The sequence below is a fragment of the Mauremys mutica genome, unplaced genomic scaffold (assembly GCF_020497125.1).
Source record: "Mauremys mutica isolate MM-2020 ecotype Southern unplaced genomic scaffold, ASM2049712v1 Super-Scaffold_100201, whole genome shotgun sequence".
Lineage (NCBI taxonomy): Eukaryota > Metazoa > Chordata > Testudines > Geoemydidae > Mauremys > Mauremys mutica.
This window is the reverse complement of record NW_025423287.1, coordinates 590,611-612,587: the sequence shown is the minus strand read 5'-3', so window position 1 is coordinate 612,587 and position 21,977 is coordinate 590,611. Positions and strand designations below refer to the sequence as shown.

The window sequence follows — 21,977 nt, the reverse complement described above, 5'->3', positions numbered from 1 at the left end:
TGCCCTGGGCAAAGCTTGTACTTTGGCACTTCCCCATTGCCCCTGGACGATCCCCACTCCCCCTTTACCGCTAGCTCCTGCACTCCCAACCCTTGCACCTCCTTCACCCCTAACTCCTGCCCCCTCCTGTGCCCCCTTTGCCCTTAACTCCCTGGGCCACCAGCCATTGCCCCTCTCCTGCAACCCCTTCACATGGCTCCAGTGCTGGGGCCCCACACTTGTTCTCCCTTTCCCTGGGCTTTGGCATCACTAGCCCCTGATTAGTGAGTAGGGTTCAGTGGTTCCCAAAATGTGGGGCATGACTCCTAGGGGGACACAGAGGAACATTCATGGGGGCACCTCAGGGCCTGAGCCAGCCCCCATGGAGGGAGCAGCACTCAGCCCCACTCTGTCCCAGCTCTTCCTCAACCCCACCCTCAGCCTGGGCCTCTGGCTCCCAGCTTGGCCTTGACCTCCTTACCCCTGTCTGCACCCCTCTCCCCAGCAAGCAACAGCCCCACTCCCAGCCCCGGTTCTTGACTGCGGCTTCCGAGGGGCCACAGCCATGGCTAAGAGGGCACAGTGTGAAATGTTTGGGGACCTCTGGTTTAGGGTGATGTTCTCAATCACTTCTACAAAGTCCGATAAAAGCAATTCCTCACCCACCGACCCCTCGATCAGGACAGATTAGGTATGTTCTGCTGCCCTTCACTCATGCAGGAAGGATAATAACATTTCATTCCACTCAATCCTAAAGTGATTTGTAACCCGCCACCAGCCAAAACTGGTCATTTTGGGAAAGTGGCCCCATCATGCTGCATAGCTAGGCAGAGTAGGTGTGTCTACGCAAACACGGTCTGTTCCTGAAGTCTTTCCCCCAGCTACTCACTAGATGTGAGGGGGGAGCTCATTCAGCCCCTGCTTCTGCTTAGTATTTAAAAACTCCTTAGTGTCCCTAGCTCTGCTGGCCTTAGATTTTTCCTCCTGTCTTTTTCTTAACAAGTCAGATGAGGTGGCCAAGTGATTAAGGCGATGGACTGCTACTCCATTGTGCTCTGCACACATGGGTTCAAATCCCATCCTCATTGGATGCGTTTAGTCATTACTCCTCCTTTGTAGACAACCATGTTCCCCTTTAGTACAATGTTGCTTCTTGAAACCAAAACCTTCTCAGAAACTCAGAACTCTCTTGCTTTAAATAAAATGTCTAAATTCCAGATTTCTTAAAAAAAGAATTTTCTAGTCCTGTATTTCTTAATTTTTATCTCAAAAGGGAACATCCTCGTCATCTCCTCCAAACACCCTGGGACCTGCCCAAATTATTAAAATACCCTCAACCCGAGCAAGGCCAGAGCAGTGAACCAGAGCTAGTGTCTAGGCCAAGCTGTTCTGAAGGAGGCAACTCAAACATTTTCTCCCTGCTTCCCTTGGCAAGGTCTGACTGAGAAAACAAAATTCCCCAAACTGAAAAACCAATACTAATCTGTTTGGGGATTTTGGTTTGAAAGTATTATTGTTATTATTCTCTTCTGATTTCTGAATCAGTTCAGTTCAGTCTTTGTCCTCCCGGTGTGTTTCCAGCTAAAACCACCTTGAGGGTACTGGACCACTGACCTATCAGCTCTTAACACCCAAACTTTCAGTAATCCTTTATCAGTGCCTGCGAGTGTAATTTAAACCATAGGTCCATCTAGCTCTGAATCTTGTCTTCTGACAGTAGCCATACCAGGTGCCCCAAAAGCCACTCCCCAAGGTACCACTGGGAGTTGAACCCAGGATCTTGTTTACAAAGCAGGTGATGTAACCAGCCAAGCCATGGAACCTGCTGTTACGTAAAGCAGCGTGTTTGCCCACACCTGACTCTCTGCTAATCCCCACTGGGCCCTGACAAGTGTTGCTCGTGTTTGGCTTCTGTAAAGCAGAGGAGCAGGTGAAGTTTTGCTCCGAAGGTGTGGGTGTGATTCTTTGGACAGGTCTACACTATGAAATTAGGTTGGTGTAATTACATTACTTAGGCTGGCAATGCAGTTCTATCAACCTAATCCCGGCGTAGATAGCGGCTCAGCTATCAGAACTTTCTGGAGCTATGAAAGGGGAGGGGCCCAGCCTCTGTAGCAGAAATGCAGGACAGGTGAGTTCATGGCAGGCATGGTGGGATACTGGTGGGAGGCCAGTTATGGTGATATAATGACCAGCAGCATTTACACTGACAATTTGTCACTTTAAGTTTGCTGCACAAAGCTCTAGGCCTCCCATTGAGGTGGTTTTATTTTGTCACCAAAACAGGGCAGTTTTGTCACCAGACGTGGCATTGCAGTGTGTGCACCAGCCAAAAGCTGCTGACTGAGGGAATTGTGTGTGTTTTTCACATACCTGAGCAATATAATGATGCTGAAATAACTTTGTAGTGCAGACCTGGCCAAAGATTCACACACACAAACACACACACAGCTTGCAAGGAAAACCTCACCTGCTCCTCTGCTTTGCAGAATCCAAACACAAGCAAAGCTTGTCAGGCCCCAGTGGGGATGGCAGGGAGTCAGGTGTGGCGAGACACTGAGTTTTAGCCACAAGCAGGCACTATGGCTTAGCTGGCTAAAGCACCTGCCTTGTAAACAGGAGATCCTGGGTCCAACTCCCAGTGGTGCCTTGATGAGTAACTCTTGGGGCACCTGGTATTGGCTACTGTCAGAGAACTAAATGGGCTTTTGGTCCAGCCCAGTATGGCTGTTTAAATTATACTGATAACAGAATTACTGAAAGTCTGAGAGTTAAGAGCTGATAGGTCAGTGGTCCAGCCCAACACAGATAAACCCCCCTCCCTCTGGGACAGGGGCAGGTCTGGGCTCTCACACCAAATGGCTCATTGTGGCTGCCAGAATCTGTGAGTGGCTCATTTAGTTTATACCGAGGGTTGAGTCCTGCTTTGTGCACCGTGTGTGAGAATGAAAATCCTAAACTGCCCTTTGAAATAACGAATGCAGCAGGACGTGTTATTGTCCCTGCCCCAAAGCAGACAGACCAATGGAGAAATGCCGTCGAGTCCAGGGTAATACTCCACTGCCATTTTACCTTTTTCACTTGCTAAACTCCCTCCCAACCTTGAGGGCTCCCAGAGCCCGGTATTGAGCCTGAGCCGAGATGTCTACGCTGCAAATTTACCACCCCACGGCCCTAGTCTGGGAGCCTGCACTGGCACGGGACAGCGCTGGGTGTTTCATTGCAGTGTGGACATAGCCTAGCATTATGTCTACACTGCCATTAACACACCCAAGTCACTATTCTCAAACCCTGGGTCAGTTGATTCAGGCTTGTGGGGCTTGTGCTGCAGGGTTATAAAATTACAGTGTGGCCTCCGAGACCCCACGAGGGGTGAGGGTCTCGAAGCCTGCGCTCCAGTCTGAGCCCCAGGAGCCCAAATCAGATCATCCAGGCCAGCCGGGCCACAGGGATTTTATCACAGTATAGATGCCCTCTCAGGGTATGTCTACACTGCAATGTAAGCCCAGGGGTAAGGCGGTGGTTCTCAACCAGGGGTCCTGGGCCCGCTAGGGGGGACACTAGCAGGTTTCAGGGGGGCTGCCAAGCAAGGCCGGCATTGGACTCGCTGAGGCCCAGGGCAGAAAGCTGAAGACCCAGCGCATGGAGCTGAAGTCCAGGGCCCTGAGCCCCACCACCAGGGCTGAAGCCAAGGCCTGAGCAATGTAGATTTGTGGGGCCCCTGTGGCGTGGTGCCCCGAGAGGGGGAGAAAGTGCCCCAAGGCCTCAGCCAGAGGGTTGAGCCCTGACACATGACTGGCTCAGAGGGTCTCTGCCAGTCAGGAAGGGGGAGCAGCGAGGGAAGCCTGGCAACTGATGGTTGGAGGGGTGAAGAGGTTTGGGGTATGGTGGGGGAAGAAGCGCCTGGGACTGGATAACCTGGGGCTGGGCAGTCTCCACAGGGGACACTGGCTCCTCCTCTGCCCTTTCCACACCCTCTTGCGAGTTGAGAATGACCACCCTGTCCCCACCCCCAGCGGCAGCCGTGTCTCAGGACTCTCCCAAGCTGCACCCACTAACTCTCTTCCCATTTGGGGTATAGCTCCGGGCAACAATTTCCCACCAAGATGAACCCAGCTGGCTGCTGCCTGTTCTGGTGCGACAGGGTGGGTGAAAGACAGAACAGCAGCACTTCTCAGGCAGAATTTATTTTCTTCATGCAAAAAAAAAAAAAGAAATTCTGCACTGGACGTGAATTCTGTGCGTACGCAGTGGCCCAGAATTCCCACGAGTAACTCACACCCGGCACAAACAACCTGCTCACTCCCATCTCTTCTCCCTATGCGTCGAGTCCCAGAGCTGCTGCTGTCATTAACGCACACAGGCTTTCACTCCCGTCAGTGCTGGCACGACCCAATCCAGTTACAGGACTGAACCCTTATTCTCCCATCACATGGGACAGTCTCAGCTCAGGAGGAGATGAGAGGGGAAGGGGTTACAAATGGAAAAGAGTTGTTGTAGCCATGTTGGTCCCAAGATATCAAAGAGAGGGATTTTAATTGGTTCTAAAAGAAATGACCTCACCCACCTTGTCTCTCCAAGAGATCTGAAAGGGGCAGAAGGAGACAAACAGGAAGACAGAGCTCAGGACTCTAAATCAAACATTTTCAATCCCCTGGAAGAAACTACATTTCCCTTCTGCCCCTGGGTATGTTTGTGTCCTATATGAGGGACCACCCCATTCCTCTCACAGCAGCAAGGGGAGACTGCAGCCAGCCCCAGATGGTCTTTCCCCAGCCTGGGATGTGTGTTATGAGGAAGTGTGTGTGTGGTGTGTGCATGGGCTGGGTACAGCTAGACCCATCTGCAGACTGGAAAGCCAGGGCAACTCCAGCACAGCTTGGGGGCTGTGGGCAGGGGTAGCAGTTCTGGAGCTGGGCCTCTGTCCCCTCCAGGTCCCATGGCAGATGGCTCTGGCAGCATCAAGTGGGTCCGTCACTGCAGGGGAAGGTGGGGGTACTGTCTGCGATTGGGGTGAGGATTGGAGGGGGGTCCATGCTCAAGAATGGGGGATGGAATTCACCTCCCCACCCCTCTGCAGAGCCCAGCAACTAGGGATTTATCCAGGGAAGTGAATTTCACTCTGGGTGACTTTGAGCCGGCCACAAAAAGATCCTTGTGCCTTAGGCTCCACACTGGCCCCAGGAGTTTACTAGTTCTCCCTCCCCAGACTGCCGGGGGCAGCCAGAGATCATTAGTGGGTTATGGGAATTAGAAGATGAAAACTCACTAAGAACAATGATATTTGTGTGTTTATTATTAAATCCCCAGACACCCCCAATCCCCGTCCTCCTTCCGATGAGCTATAAATATCTAAGGGACTCAGCTATTTAGCCTGTAGTGAGTTCCTGCCCCTCCCACTTTCTAAAGCAGCACTTTTAAGAACAGGCCAGGGAAACATGTAAATACTTTGAACCAAATTCCAGAAGCTGCTGAGCATGGACCAGTTAAAATGAAATCAAGGTTCCGTCTCTCCAAGGACCTGGCCCTTGTGCAAAATGACAGACACTCCCCAGAAATATGAAACGGCCACTTCATAACTGATAGAATGTTATTTATCTATTGACTTCTGGGAATCACCAATAAAAAACCAAAAACCTAGTGAAGGTGATATTCTGAGGGAAAGATTTCACGTGTCTTTACAAATCAGTATAATCTAATCTGGAACTTTATATACTGAAATGCCGAATTCGTAGCCCTACGGCAATTGCCTGGTGTCACTACAGGGCAGAATTAAGGTTGGTGCCTTAGCTGTGAATTGCCATTCCCTCCCCAACCTCCACATGGCCATTCTCAGCCATTGCTAACAGTTCCTTCCAGCCTTCAGCACTATAAATAAATAAAACATGGTGTTACAAACGGTAGATGGTGCCAGAGAAACCTGGCATTTGATACAGGCATCTGATACAGTTCCACGTGGGAAACTAGTCGTTACATTGGAGAAGATGGGGATTAATATGAGAACTGAAAGGTTAATAAAGAATTGGTTAAAGGGGAGTCTACAAGGGGGTCATACTGAACGGTGGGTTGTCAGGCTGGAGGGAGGTTACTAGTGGAGTTCCTCAGAGATCAGTTTTGGGACCAATCTTACTCAACATTTTTATTAGTGACCTTGGCACAAGAAGTGGGAGTGGGACACAAAGCCGGGAGGGATTGCCAATGTGGAGGACAAGCAAATCATACCAGAAGAACTGCATGACCTTGAAAGCCGGAGTAATAGAAATGGGATGAAAATTAATATTGCAAAATTATGCACTTAGGGACTAGTGACAAGAATTTTTGCAATGACCTGGAGACTTATCAGTTGGAAGTGACAGAGGAGGAGAAAGACCTGGGTGTATTGGTTGATCACAGGGTAATTATGAGCTGCCAGTGTGGTATGGCCGTGAAATAGGCTAATGCAGTCCTAGAATGCATCAGGCGAGGTATTTCCAGTAGACACAGGGAAGGGTTAGTACTTCTGGCCTTAAAGTCTGTGAGTCTATAAACTATGGCTTGTGTTGCACAGACACTGCTGGAGATCAGGGCCCCATCGTGCTGTGTATGGCAGAGACCCTGACTGAGATCAGGACCCGCATTGTGCTGGGCACTGCACAGACAGAGAGGGACCGTCCTTGCCCCAAAGAGATCACAGTCCAAGTAGACAATGGGTAGGAGGAAAACAGAGGGGGCTGTGACTTACGCAAGGTCACCAAGCAGGTCAGGGACAGAGCCGGGAACAGACCCCATTAATGCCCGAGCCACATCACCCGCAGCTTGGAAAGGTCCCGGTCCCCATTGCATTAGGCTGCAGGAAGAGGTGGTTTGCCCATGGATGCACAGGCTGTCTTGGCAGGGCAGCTCAGCTGCAGTCCCTGCACACAGCTGGGGGTGGGGGGTGTCCTGGGTCAGGAGAAGTCAGTGTCCAGCCCTGTGGGGCTGAGCTCCTGGCTCAGATCTCCAGCACTCTCTGCTGCCCCTCTGCTACCAGCTGCACTGTTCAGCCAGCCCCAGGCCTCAGAGAGGTCACTGTCCCCCCACATCCCAAACCTTCAAACTGGGACATGGTGCACCAGTGCCAATCCGAGTGCACTAGTGTAAATTCTGTCTATACTAAGAGTTTGCACCACTGCCTAAAACCCCAGTGTGGCAGTGCCCTTCAGTGCCCAGACCAGCAGTACGGGGGCACTAGAACTGGGATCTATTTCTAGCTCGGTCAGGGAAGCCTGGGTGACCTTGGACACATCAATGTTTCACCTCCCAACTTTAGTCTATTGACCCAGCTGCCCACTCACTGGGGTCTCCTCTCTCTACAGAGCTGCTCACCACTCAAATCTGTGGGGGGGGTCCCCAGAGCTAAGGCAGCTCAGCTCAGGAATAGTCTTACAAGGGGGGCTGGGGAGTCTCTGTCCCTGGAAGTTTCTAAGAGCAATGTGACGAAGTGGGGCTGTTCTTAGTGTTCCCTCTGAATACTGTGTGGGTGCCTCAGTTTCCCCTAGGCATTTCTTAAGTCCCCACTGTGCATAAATGGCCGACACTTTGTATCCCAGCAACAAATGGCTGGGACCCTTCCCCCCGCAAGGGGATGGCTGAAGGTGAACAGAGAGATCAGGTGACCTCCTGGCCCGGGAAAGAGACAAAGCCCAGAGGAGGAGGGGCTGGAGGGGGTTTCAGTCTGGAGCTGGCTGGGGACGAGGCGTGAGGGCAGACGTGGGGGTCTGCCTCGCTGGGCCCCAGAATGGACCCGGCTGAGGGGTCTGGTTCTCTGTACCTACAAGCTCTGTTTTAGCCCGTGTTCCTGTCATCGAATAAACCTCTGTGTTACTGGCTGGCTAAGAGTCACGCCTGACTGCGAAATGGGGGGGCAGGGCCCTGTGGCCCCCCCAGGACACTGCCTGGGTGGACTCGCTGTGGGAAGCGCACGGAGGGACAGAGGATGCTGAATGCTCCAAGGAGAGACCCAGGAGGTGAAGCCGTGTGAGCTTCTTGCCCTGAAGACAGTCTGCTCCAAGGGAGAGGAGGCTCCCCAAAGTCCTGACTGGCTTCGTGGGGAGCAGTTCCAGAGCATCGCCCGGGGACTCCGTGACAAGCAGGTAGGACAAAGCTCTGTCAGAGGGAATCTACATAGACTTGGTCCTGCCTCGGCAGAGAGAGCTGGACTTGATGACATCTTGAGCTCCTGCCCAGCACTACATGTCTCTGATGCTATGAAATAGATACGTATAAAACACAACGTACAGAGTAAAAACCACAACGTCAGGCAATTCAGGAAAAAAAAAAACACAGCATAAAATGACAATACAAAGGAAAAGAAAACAACACACTGCTCACTAACACACCCTAGGACCAAATTACACAATGAGAGAACTCAACTCAAACCAGCACGACACAGGCACCCAACACACTGAGGCAAAACAATGCACCATAAAACTATGCAACACAACATGGTGCAGTCACAAACGGCACCATGCAAAACAGCTCAGCATAGAACAGGGCACAGCACAAAACAGAAATATTTCAGTGTAGGCCTGGAAGGGATCTTGAGAGGGCATCTACTCCAGCCCCCTGTGCTGAGGCAGGACCAAGTATCCCTAGACATTCCCAGACTGGTGTATCTCTAACCTGGTCTTAGAAACCTCCAGTCAAGGAAATGCCACAGCCTCCCTTGGAAGCCAATGCAAGGCAGACACAGCCCAAAACAAGCTGTACACACACACGCTGGGCTTGCAGTTAAGCGGAGAGGCAAGAATTCAAACAATCTGGTTCAGTTCCCAGTTTTGTCCCAAATTCTCCATGCAAACTTGAGCAAATTACTTCAGCTCTCGGAGCTTCAGTTTCCCCAGACATCTATACGGCAATTAACCAGCCCCTTCGCCTGAGCCCTGTGAGCTGGGGGGGGGGGGGGTTTAACGGCAGGGTAGAGATACCCTGGGTGTCTGTGCAGCACCTGTCACAATGGGGACCCTGAGCTTGGTCAGTGTCTGTGCAGAGCCCTGCACACAGGGGGCCTGATCTCGGCTGGGGGCTCTGCAACTCACGGCATTACAGGATCCCGGATTTTGTTTGGGGTCCCTGCAGCACCTGGCAAAATGTGGGGCTTGGAGCTCTGTCAGGGTCTGTGCAGTGCCCAGTACAGTGGTGGGGCGTGATCTGTGCCAGAGCCAACGGGGACACAGATCTCAGTCGGGGTCTCTGAAGTGCCCAGCACAATGGAGGCAGCAATATGGGCTGCAGTCGTGTGCTGCCTGTCCCCACGGGAGGGGGCAGCGGTAAATCCGAGGGGATCTCTGTCCCCCCCCTTCTCTCCCCGTTCCTCGGGGGTCACCGGCTCTTCTGCTCCCCCGGCCATGTTCCGGCTGCACAGACACTTTCCATCCGCCCCTTTCCCAGGTCTCCGCCTAGGACCTCCCCAGCTCGGTCTCCCCCCCCCCCGAGCCCCCTCAGCCAGCCCCCTCCCCTAGCCACCGCCTCTCAGACCCCCCCCATTCCCTCCTCCCGCAGAGACCCCCCCAGCCAGTGCCTCTCAACCCCCTCCCACTCATTCCCCTCCCTCTGGAAGGGTCTTACAAGGGGGGCTGTGGAGTCTCTATCCCTGGAAGTTTTTACCAACAGGTAGGACAAAGCTCTGGCAGAGAATCTACATAGACTTGGTCCTGCCTCGGCAGAGAGAGCTGGACTTGATGACATCTTGAGGTCCTGCCCAGCTCTACATGTCTCTGATGCTAGGAAATAGATACGTATAAAACACAACGTACAGAGTAAACCCCACCACAACATAGTGTCAGGCAATTCAGAAAAACAACAACAAAAAACGACACTCCACAGCCTAAAATGACACAATACAAAGGAGAAGAAAGCAACACAATGCAAACTAACACACCCTAGGACAAAAGTACACAATGCGAAAGAACTCAACTCAAACCAACACAACAGACACCAAACAAGCTGAGGCAAAACAATGCACCATAAAACTCTGCAGCACAGCACGGGGCGATCCCAGTTCCAAACGGCACCATGCAAAACAGCTCAGCATAGAACAGGGCACAGCACAAAACAGAAATATTTCAGTATAGGCCTGGAAGGGATCTTGAGAGGGCGTCTACTCCAGCCCCCTGTGCTGAGGCAGGACCAAGTATCCCTAGACATTCCCAGACTGGTGTATCTCTAACCTGGTCTTAGAAACCTCCAATGAAGGAAATGCCACAGCCTCCCTTGGAAGCCAATGCAAGGCAGACACAGCCCAAAACACGCTGCACACACACACGCTGGGCTTGGGGTTAAGTGGAGAGACAAGAATTCAAACAATCTGGGTTCAGTTCCCAGTTTTGCCCCAAATTCTCTATGGAAACTTGAGCAAATTACTTCAGCTCTCGGAGCATCAGTTTCCCCATCTGTAAAATGGAGAGTCGCCTCCCACCATTGGCCTATTTGGCCTCTGAGCTTTTTGTGGCAAGGCCTCTGTCCCTGTGGGCACATCCACACTGCAGTCAGACACCGGCGGCTGCCCCGTGCCCGCTGACTTGGGCTCACACGGCTCAGGCTGTGGGGCTGTTTAATTGTGGTGTCCATGTTCTAGCTGGGGCTGCAGCCCAAGGTCTGGCACCCTCCCACCTCGCAGGGTCCTACTGCCTGGCTCCAGCCCAACCCAGACATCTACACTACCATTAACCTTCGCCTGAGCCCTGTGAACCTGAGGCAGCTGCCATGGGCCAGCTGGGGGGCGGGGGTGTTAATGGCAGGGTAGAGATACCCTGGGTGTCTGTTCAGCACCTGTCACAATGGGGACCCTGACCTTGGTCAGTGTCTGCGCAGAGCCCTGCACAACAGGGGGCCTGATCTCAGTCGGGGCTCTGCAACTCCCGGCATTACAGGATCCTGGATTTTGTTTAGGGCCCCTGCAGCGCCTGGCAAAATGTGGGGCCAGGATCTCTGTCAGGGTCAGTGCAGTGCCCAGTACAGAGGTGGGGTGTGATCTGGGTTGGGGTCATTGCAATGCCAGACCCAACGGGGACACAGATCTCAGTCGAGGTCTCTGAAGTGCCCAGCACAATGGAGGCAGCAGTTTGGGCCACAGTCGTGTGCTGCCCGGCACAAGGGGGGCCGTGATCTTGGTCCAGGTCTCAGTTTTACCTGGCACAATAGTGGGGTCTGATCTCACCTGGGGTGTCTGCAGCGCCTGGCAGAACAGGGCCCAGATCTCAGTTGGGGTCTCTGCAGCGCCTGGCAGAACAGGGCCCAGATCTCAGTTGGGGTCTCTGCAGCGCCTGGCAGAACAGGGCCACGCTCAGTATGATAAGAGCCCTGATCTCAGTCACACATCTGGAGAGAAAAGCGGGAAGATTTTCGAGGAGTGGGGCTGGAGTCAGAAGGTCACCGGCTGTGACTGAGAAAGTCACTGGCTGTGGGGTCTGGGAATGTGACTGGGGCGGGGGGGGGAGCTGCTGGGTTGGGCAGGGGGGGGTAGGGGGGGGGAGTAGCTGGACTGGGAAACCTGGGGCTGGGCCGTCTCCATGGGGGACACTTGCTCCTCCCTCCCCTTCCTGGCCCTTCCCAGGCCCCGTTGCCAGCAGAGAGAGGCCCCCCCCAGCCCAGCCCAGCGGTGTCCCTGTCTCAGGGCCCCCCCAGCCTCTGCCCAGTCACCCTCTGCCCAGCTCAGGAATCACTCGGGGGAACCATTTCCCACCCGCACAAGGACAAATCCCTGCAGGTGGAAATGGGGGAAACCCCCCAAACCCGAGCTCTGAACTGGCCATTGGCGAAGGGGAGAGAAAATGGGGCACAATCGGGGGGGGGGACAGGGAACTTCTCAGGGGTTGGGGGAGGGGGGGTCACCCTGGGGGCTGCTCGTGGCTCTCTAGGGAGAAAGGGGGCAGGACGGGGGGGGCGGGGGGTCCCCACGGGGGGGGGCAGCGGTAAATCCGAGGGGATCTCAGCCCCCCCCATTCTCTCCCCGCGCCTGGGGGGTCCCCGGCCCCTCCCCCCCCCCCCCCCGGCCATGTCCGGGCTGCACCGACACTTCCCCCCCCCCCGCCCCTTTCCCAGCCCCCCCGGAACCCCCCCCGGCAGCCCCCGCCCCCGGGACCCCAGTGGGGCCGGACCCACCCGCGGGGCCCCAGGCCGGAGCCGGGCCGGGCACTGGGGGGGGGGGGGTTAGTGAAGGTCTCTCCCGCCGCGATCTGCGCATGCCCAGAGCCCCAGCGGCACAAACCTTCTCCGGCCGGGAGAGGCTCCAACGGCCCCGCACGAGCCAGGCAGAACCGCCGCAGCGCCCCGGGCGCGTTCGCACACCGCCTCCGCCTCCCTCGCTGGCGTCACTTCCGCTGCAGGGAGAGTCCGGAACTACATCTCCCAGCCTGCCCCGGGCGCGCGTCCGCCCTCTCCAGCCCGGGTGAGGGAGGGGTCAGCAGCTGGAACTGCGCATGCTCCGTGCGAGCCCCCCGTGGGGACGGGAGAACAAAGCTGTTGCTGGTGCCTCTGTGTGAGCCGGGCCCGGGCTGAGCAGCTGCTGCTGCGTCCGGGTCTGTGCAGGGGGCCCGGCATTAACCCTCTGCCCGCCCCAGCCCCAGCCCCAGCCCGGAGCCCCTGGTGGGGGGGGGCGGGGTATTAAATCGCTCCCCGTAGCACTGCGCATGCTCAGTAACAGCCGCTGAAGCCGCTGCCCTTCCCCCGCCCGTATCAGCCGGAACGTTCCGCCGGGCGCTGGTTCCAGGGGCCCCCCCAGGGCGATGGGAGCAGCGGGGGGGCGGGGGCTGAGCAGGGAATTGATGGTTGGTTGGGGGGGGAGAGTTGAGCTGTGGGGCGGGGGGGGGTGAGTCGGGGTTTCACCGGGGGGGGTCATTGGGGCGGGTAATTTGAACTGTTTTGTGCAGCCAGGAAATTCCCCTGGCGGGCGGGGGGGTAAATTCACTGATTCCTTCCCTGTTTGTGCCACTTCCTCCGGCATACAAAGTTTGTCACCTTTTTCCCCTTTTCTCTCGTTATCACAGGTGGCTATAAAATCCAGGGAGATTCCCCCCGATGATCAGCTCTCTGATCTCCCCCCATATTGCCCTGGTCTCTCCATACTTCTCAAGTGTCAATTTAAAATCTCTCTAATGTGTGGGATTATCCCACCCATTTTACCTGCAGCGATTTGTCCTTGTCCGGGTGGGAAATTGTTGCCCTGGGTCATTCCCCAGCACATGGCTGCCCCGGGGGGGGGGGGTGAGATGCCGGTTCTCTGCCAGGGCGGGGATGGGAGGGGCACGTGTCCCCCGTGGGGGCTGCCCGGACCCCGGTTTCCCAGTTACTGCCCCCAACTACCAACACCGTTTCCTCCTGCCCTCGGTTGCCAGTCACTTGTCCATCACCTGCTGCTGCCCCCTTCCTTTGTCCAGGGAGCCTTCCTGCTCCCCCCTCCCGCCCCCTTAAATCAGCTCCTCAAAGAGCTCCTTGCTGCCCATGTGAATGGTGGCAGTGGGGGGAACCATCACTTTGTGTTTATGTATTGGATAGTCTCATAAAATCCAGTCAAACAGTCCCCCTTTTCCCTTTAATTATTTAATAGCAACATAAAATCCCCCTCAGATCCCCCTTGGTGTTTTTCTCTCATGTTGTCAATTGCTTGCCTTGTGACATGTTTTCTCTGCAAATCTCAAAGACTGATATAAAATACCCTAAACATTTGCCCCAGTCCTCTTTAGTTGTCTATTTCTAAGTGAGTATGCCCTGAGATTTTTTCCCTGTCTCTCTAATGATAAAAGACAAAGAAAATCTGAGATTTATAGCTTTCCTCAGATTCATGGATATAACATGTTTGCAAATGTTGCCCATTTCCGCTCTATTCATTTATCAGATATTGATGTGAAATACACTCAGATTTTACCTCATCCCAACAACTGATATAAAATCCCTCTGATTTTCCACTTTCCTCTCTATAATTGGCTAAAATGGATCCAAAATCTCTCAGAGTTCCACCCTTTCTCTTTCATTTCTGAACGTTGATCTCAAAGCTCAGGATTTCCCTCTTTCTACGTCATTATCAAATATAAATTAAAAAGCCTCTTGGGTTTGGGGCTATTCTAAATCCCAGCAACTTTTCCTTCCTTGGAGGGAACCTGTTGCCCTGAGTCGTTCTCCATCCTGGTTGTCGCAGGGGGTTAAATTGCCCAGTGATCATCTTTCCCCTCTCCTTGGAGAATCATTTCTTCCTCCTTTATCTCTGTTGAAATGTTTGCTGATGAAAGAGACCAGACACATGTTTAATACCATCAAAGCCAGAGGCCTCCCCCTGTTTGGGGGATCAGTGGTTCCCAGCTGGTAACAGGAGAGTTGGTTGGACCCTTTTCTTTTCTCCAGCTGGCACTGGGTGAGGAGGTCACTCTGAGTGCAGCGTGGGTCCAGAAGTATCCCAAAGCCCATGACAAATGGTCTCTGTGAGGGGTTGCTTCCCGCAGTGCTAAGATGTAGCCACCTTGGGGTGGATCCATGGTGACTATTATTTGCTAGTGACAGGGCATGCACATGTCTTACCTTTCTGCTGAAGGGCAGGCGGGGGTCCTGGGCAGGCAGTGAGTTCCCAATTGGGGTCCCTGGCTGGTGCGGGGAACCCTTTGGGATTCCTAGCCTGGCAGTGAAGATCTGGTGGGGGTTCTCTGGCTGGTGGGGCTCTGAGGGGTCTCTGGCCAGGGATTCTGGTTGCTGGGCCCCAGGGAATATATGGTGGGACCCTGGGTACTGGGGGTGTTTGGGGGCCCCTGGATGGAGGCTCTGGGGGCTGCTACTAACCTTGCTCCTTCTATCTCATCAGCTTGTGCCAGAATCCTGGCTCCAAGCACTTCCTGGCATTCCCCAGCCAGGCCCAGTCACCATGATAACTTTCTATCCACTTATCAAACACTGTGAGGTGAAATGACAGATTTTGCTTTTCTCCCCTCTTGAAAACTGCAGGAACTTCCAGTTCCACTGGGAAAATTCCTGCCCCAATTCCTTGCCCTAGATCTGGGGGGTGAGGGAGGTGGGAAGGGGTTTAGCGCTGCCACACTATGGCACTAGCTTCCACAGCATTCTGGACTCCTTCTTTCTGAAATCTGGATTCATTGAGAACATTGTTAATCCAGAGTCACTGCATGGAAAGACAAGGAGTGACTCCAGATGGACAGTGGGGCAAATGAGATCAGCAATTCTCCCTGTGAGGAGGGGCTCTCATTAGCTGCTCTCCCCAGAGAGCTAAAGGAGGGAAGCTGCTCAAACGCTCTGTCCCTCTCTGCCCGGGATATTGGGGTTCAGCTTCCTGGGTCAGACACTGCAGCCTCCATTGTGATCTGGGAGACCAGGCTTAGCAGCTGCTGCTCCCCCAGCGGGGCTCTGTGCTGGGATGTGACCTTAATTAAAGCTGCTTCTCTGCCCGGCCCAGGGGATGACTTTCTCCAGCTGGTACTAGCAGACCTGGGCTTTGTTAATACAAATTCTGAGCCACAGACTCCAGGTAACAGACCTCAGAGAATGTGCTGGGGACTAGCAAGAAAGTGACTCTGCACAAACAGCCCCCCCCACCCCCCAATATCTCCTCTCATTAGTAGTTGCCAGGAGAAAATCCAGCCGTGGGAGAGCAAAGAACCAGGAATGGGACTGTCCCAGCCAGAGGGGCAGGGAGACAGGACAGGGGAAGGAGAGACTGAAAGGGGCAGTGGTAGAAATGAGTGGGGGGAGAGATTTCCAGCTCTCTAGTCCACCCAGACACATGTATTGCAGCATCCCTGGGCAGAACCACTTTCCAGTGAACAAGAAAAGGATCAGACAGAGGAAAAGCTGGTTCTTGACTCCATATTCCCCCTGTTGGGGTATGGCTGCCCTGGGGTCAGTGTCCAAGGGAATCCCCCACAGTGACGCCTTTGGTTCTGCTCTTTTCTAGGCTTCTGTTCAGAGACAAAGAGCAGGTCTACACTACCACCGGATCGGCAGGTAGCGCTCTCCCATCAACTCCAGTACTCCACTGCCTTAAGGGGCGAATGCGGAGTCGATGGGTTAGCAGCAGCAGTCGGATGCTGTGGTAAGTCCATCTAAGTAAGCCGACTTCAGCTATGCTATTCTCATAGCTGAAGTTGCGTATCTTAGATCAACCTCCACCTCCAGTGTAGACCTGGGTTTTGTTATGGGATGGAGGGATGGAGAAGGGAGGTTAAAAATCTCTCTCTGGGCTTAGCCTGGCAGGAGGGGCCAGGTCTACACTGTAATAAAGAGATTGAGCATTTCTCAGCATGGCAGAATCTGGGATGTCTGTCTGCAGGGAAAGATCCTGGGGGAATCGTGATGTGAAATTAACTAAAACCTGTTCTGAAACCTCCACAACTGCCCTTCTCACCCTGCCAGGCTGCCGAATGACGTCCATGTTTCGCTCCAGCTCATCCCATCCTGCCATGGGACATAGGAGAGAAATGGCTGCAGTGGAGCCAGCTAAGGTAGGATTATTGCATGGTTGCTGATAGGTTCCTGAAGGAGGGAGAGGAACAGCAAGTACACCAGAGATGGGAAGGTTTGCCTAGTCTGGTTTGGAGGTTGGAGCGGGGCAGGAAATGCACAGGTTGCGAAAGGGAGAAGGACAGATTGTGGCAAACCTGCTTGAAGTTGTTTAATAAATGGCCTAGACTCTAGGAGCAGACCCATGAGATTAGGAGGTTGAAATACCCTCAGTTCTGGAACAGAAAATAACCCACTTGAATGGGGCTAGGAAAACTGACCAGACTCCCGGTGCTGGATCCTGACCCTACTAACCAGCGGCTTCTGTGAGATATGAAGGGGGCACCCACCAGTGAGGCTTAGGGGAGATTCCCCTCCCTTCATATCCAGCTCCTCACAATGAGGAGGGTGTTGGGCTTCCTACCACGGAACTCTACCTGGACCCTGCTAGAGGCTCCATCTCCTGTATCCGTCTGTGGCAGTAGGCGTGTGATGGATCTGCTGGGAGAGACAAGGGGCTCTTTCTTCATCCCCTCACCCTGGTGTTTCCCGGATTCTCTGTGCGGGCTGGGGTGGGACTCTGTTGACTATCATCCACCAGAGCTTCCATTTGATTGAAAGTGTGAGTGGTGCAGCAGGTACTGAGTTCTGGACTCTTGCTCTTTCAGGGGCCGGTGACCTTCGCGGAGGTGGCTGTGTATTTCACCAGGGAAGAGGGGGCTCTGCTGGACCCCACTCAGAGAGCCCTCTACAGAGACGTCATGCAGGAGAACTATGAGAATGTGACCTCGCTGGGTAAGGATTCCTGTCCCCTCGGTTCTTGGAAGGGGAAATGAAGAGAGATGGTTCATGCCACCCCCCAATGCCATCCCTACTCTGTCCTGTCTCTGCATCACCCCAATATGCCAGTGACCCACACACTGCCACAGACCCTCCCCTGCTGCAGAACACTTTGGGAACAGCGCACAGGAGCCATATCGCACAGTGTCAAATATCTCCTGTTTGCTCAAGTAAAACGGGGGCTTAGGTCCAGCATAATGTAAGAACATAAGAATATCCGTATTGGGTCAGAGCAAAGGTCCATCTAGCCCAGTATCCTGTCCACTGACAGTGGCCAACTCCAGGTGCCCCGGAGTGAGTGAATCCAACAGGCAATTACCAAGTGATCTCTCTCCTGCTATCCATCACCCCCCTCTGACAGACAGAGGCTAGGGACACCATTCCTTACCCATCCTGGCTAATAGCTATTAATGGAGTTAACCTCCATGAATTTTTCCAGTTCTCTTTTAAACCCTGTTATATTCCTAGCCCTCACAACCTCCTCAGGCAAGGAGTCCCACAGGTTGACCGTGTGCTGTGTGAAGAAATACTTCCTTTTGTTTGTTCTAAACCTGCTGCCTATTAATTTCATTGGGTGATTCCTAGTCCTTGTGCTATGAGGAGTAAATAACACTTATTTACATTCTCCACGCAAGTCATGATTTTATAGACCTCTCTCATATCCCCCCTTTGTCTCTTTTCCAAGCTGAAAAGTCCCAGTCTTTTTAATCTCACCTCGTACAGAAGCTGTTCCATACCCCTAAGCATTTTTTGTCCTTTTCTGAACCTTTTCCAATTCCAGTATATCTTCTTTGAGATGGGGAGACCACATCTGCATGCAGTATTCAAGATGTAAGCGTACCATGGATTTCTATAGAGGCAATATGATATTTTCTATTGTATTATCTATCCCTTTCTTAATGATTCCCAACCTTTTTGTTTGCTTTTTGACAGCCACTGCACGTTGAGTGGATGTTTTCAGAGAACTATCCATAGTGACTCCAAGATCTCTCTTGAGTGGAAACAGATAATTTAGACCGCATCATATTATATGTATAGTTGAGATTGTTTTCCAATGGTCTGCACTATGTGTTATCCTGACATCTAGCACTGCTGAGCTCCTGCATTCAGTAATATCCCTGCCCTTCCTGTTCCCTTTCTCCACTGAACCCCACCAGCCCATGGTTACTGTTCCCAGCTTCCCTGGGACTCTCTCATTGTCTTTGGACCTCTCCGTCAGCAAGAAGCAGTGCCAGGGAGACTTGCCCTCTCTCTGGAGACTTCGATTTCTGGGACATGGATTTACTTTCTCTGAGTTTTAGGAAACTCTTTGAAATTGAGTGTCTGTGACATTAAGCACAGTGCAATCTGGACCGTTGAACAGCTGTTTCCCCTCAGTTCCCCAGGCTGGGGTGCCTTTTACACTGTTTTACTGTGAGAGCAGCCACTCCTAGGCAGTTAACACACAGTCTCCAGCATGTAACTCGCTCCCAGCTTCACAGTATTCAGTGCTGTTAGTCAGTGACTCACGAATTACAGTACCCCACTTGATAACCCCAGAACATTCTCTGTTCCCAGACTTCCCCCAGAAATGTGCATCTTGTCCTGTCCAGCACACTACAGAACAACGCAAGCTCATATGAAGTCTGTTATTTCATCAGTGGAAAATGACATGTGCCAACCTTGTCATTCCAAATGGAGTTTCCAACACACTTGAATCCAAACACACTGGTTAGGTAAAACAATAAAACAAAATTGTTAACTGCCGGAAAAAAATATTTTCAGTGGCTAAGGGTAATGAGGCATAAAAGTCAGAATTGTTTACAAAAGAAATGCATGATAAAACACAAACTAACACCTAAGTTAACAAGCTAATGGATTCAAAGCAAATGTTTCTCTCACCATCTGCTGAGATAGGCTGGTTTTCCTTTCAGCCAGGACTCCCCCTAACCTGCCCCTGCTGCCCAAGTTCAGTTCTTCAGGATTTGTCATGGGCAGAGGGAAAGGGGAGAGAGAGATTTTCCTCACTTCTTTTTATAATTCAGTCCTTTCTATTAGAAACAACTTCAGTTCTCAGCTGAGTCATGGTGCCAGGCTGTCTTCTCGTAGATCTGAGTTTCAAGTGTCCCTGTGATGGAATGTAAATGTCTTCTTCACACTTTCCCCCTGCCAGCGAATGGCTGTTTGACCAGCGGTTTGCCTTGCTGTCTCTGAGGAACTGGTCTGTGGGTGTTCCCCAGAATTGTAACTTTTTGTAATATCATACAGTAAAATCTCATAACTTTACATACAGTGTTACACATTTTAACAGGAGGATACTATTCAGTAGATTATGCAATTTCAAGTGATACTTCAGAAACCATTCTGTGTACAGAATTGATCATAATTTTCCAGAAGAGTGAACATAGGATTACAGACTGACACAGGGCCTGTCTGTGTGTGTTCCCAGCAGATATGTGGGTATTTCAATCCCTCCTAAGAAGATTGTTCTGCGTCTTCAAGGAGCTGGGCAGCTGGTTCTGGGAATTCACTGGTTTACTAAGTGTGACAGTGTCTGGAAGTGTGAGACACTTTATATTATTATTACTTTATTATTAATACCACTATGATAAAATTGCAATGAATTGTGCTAGATATGCCATGTTAGGTGTCAGGGAAAATGTTATAATTTTCCAAGTATGCTCATTTTGTTTGTTTGTATCACCTTTGTAGTGTGAGATATAGATACGTAGGGTATATCTGTATTCCAGACTGTGGACTGTGTTTGTGGGTGACACCCACAGATCTATTGGCATCAGCACTGCCTGCCCTGTTCGATGGCCCATCCAGGGTCGTCAGCTGTACAATGAATCCATGGATAGGATCAAGGGGATACACTGATTGAGTCAGCAAGACATGCAGGGATATGCCTGTGTACTGAGAACTCCAAGGCTTTTCCATGCCCTGTGCTCTGAAGCTTGTGTTTGGGACACAGGAAGTACAAGCCACATGGCAAAAGGAATGTAAAGGGCAGCTGCATCATCTCCATTTTGTCTTCAATCCCTCTTCCTACTTCTGGAGCAACTTCTCTACAAACCGACATAGGCCCCGACTCTGGGGGGGCTCTGCACCCACCGGGGAGCTCAGCTGTTGGCAACTGCCAATCCGCTATTTAGCATGCTCAGCAGCCCTCAGGCTGGCTGTGGCCAATCAGCTGTTTGGCGCCAACGCCCGCCTATCAGCTGTTTTCCCTGCAGCTGCTGTAGCTCCCAGCTCCACTGCAGGCGTGTGTGAGTCCTTTTAATTTTCAGGGCTTGGCAGCTTCTGGGCTAGGGCTGGGGGGGATGGAGTGGGGAGCCTCGTGGCAGAGGGCTGGGGGGAGACGGCTGGGCAGCTTCTCGGCTTGCCCCAGGGGGTTGATGGGGGCAGTACGGGCTGGGGGGGAGTTTCTCAAGGACTGAGCCAGCCATTCTCAGCCCACCCTGGTGTCTCCCCCAGGACCTGTGCTCCCCCTCCAGCCAGGAGAAACAGCAGTGGGCCCCCTTAGTGCTGGGCAGGGGGACAAACCAAAAGACATTGCTCCTTTAAGAAAAGTTTGCCCTGGTGTCTGATGAGTGAACTTGGCCTGAGGCCAGCTGCTCACCCCCTCCCCGTGCTCCAGCCAGCCAGCCGGGTGCACCCAGCCATGGTCACTGCAGCCCTAGCCCCAGGTGCAGATGGGCAGCCCCCCCTTCCCAGCCCGGACCCTTCCTGTGCCCATGTGGCCTCTGGGAGCTCCCAGCCCCTACGGCTCTGACCCAGGTCCCAGGGCTCTGCATCCATTCCCCCATGTATGGGGGGACAAGAGGGGCCAACACACCACCAGAGCTTCTAGCTGCATCCTCCCCGTGGGCTCTTCTCCATGGCCGGCTCTCATGCCTGGGAAAGTAACGCTTGCTCCCCTCAAAGCTGTCTCCCCCTCCCCTGCCCAGATCAAGCTTGGCTGAGGGGCTTTTCCTCCCCGCGAGGAAGTTTATCCCTTCCTGCACCGACCAGCATCTGTATCAGGAAAGATTGATTTCCTCCCCCTGGATCCTTCCACCCACCATCTCCTCTTCCCTGGGAGCTGCATTCACCCCCCTGTATCAGCTTCAAGTCAGGAGACACGGCCCTGCTTCACCTTGGGATGCCTGAGCTCGTCTTCCTTCAGGGTGCTGGGCTGCTGCAGCCCGGGGGAGGAAGCAACCCCTCCCCCTGCCTTTGGCCATGATCCCACCAGGGCTCCCCACCCACAACATTGAAGAGTGGGTGAGGGAGTCAGCGAGTGAGCTTCAAAGTGGGGGTGGGCTGCAGCCTGGGGGACTGGGAGGAGCTGGAGTGACTCAGCAGCCATACAGCAGGGTGAATAAATGGGCCATTTCTATGTTGGGCTGTTGAATTAAATTTCTCTCTCTGGCTCAGGGTGGGCAGTTTCTGGGCTGGCCACAGTGGGTGGGGCTTGGGGGAAGACAGAGCTGCTTTGAGTGCGTGGGTGGGAGCGGGCACTAAACAGGCACCAGGAGATGGGGAGCAGAAAGAGAGAGATGGGAAACGGGACCCGGGTAGAGAGCAAGAACTGGGAAACATCAGGAAGGGGAGATACCAGTTATAGACACACTTTCAATGAGGACACTGGAAGTGTATAAATATGCTGAAAATAGCCTCCCCTCAAAACTGGCAGAGCCCCCCTCCAGCACAAGAACCCTCGCCCTTACGGCAGGAAGGAG

General features: G+C 53.0%; 1 long non-coding RNA gene and 1 other non-coding gene across 2 annotated transcripts; both read left to right on the top strand.

The window, feature by feature from the left end:
• Positions 1-985: 985 nt before the first annotated feature.
• Positions 986-1,067, top strand: TRNAS-GCU. The gene has a single exon. It is a non-coding gene; the product is annotated as a tRNA-Ser (tRNA).
• Positions 1,068-12,388: 11,321 nt separating this feature from the next.
• LOC123359995 lies at positions 12,389-16,394 on the top strand. Its single transcript, XR_006575942.1, has 3 exons — positions 12,389-12,515; positions 15,890-16,027; positions 16,348-16,394. It is a non-coding gene; the product is annotated as an uncharacterized LOC123359995 (long non-coding RNA).
• Positions 16,395-21,977: the final 5,583 nt, after the last annotated feature.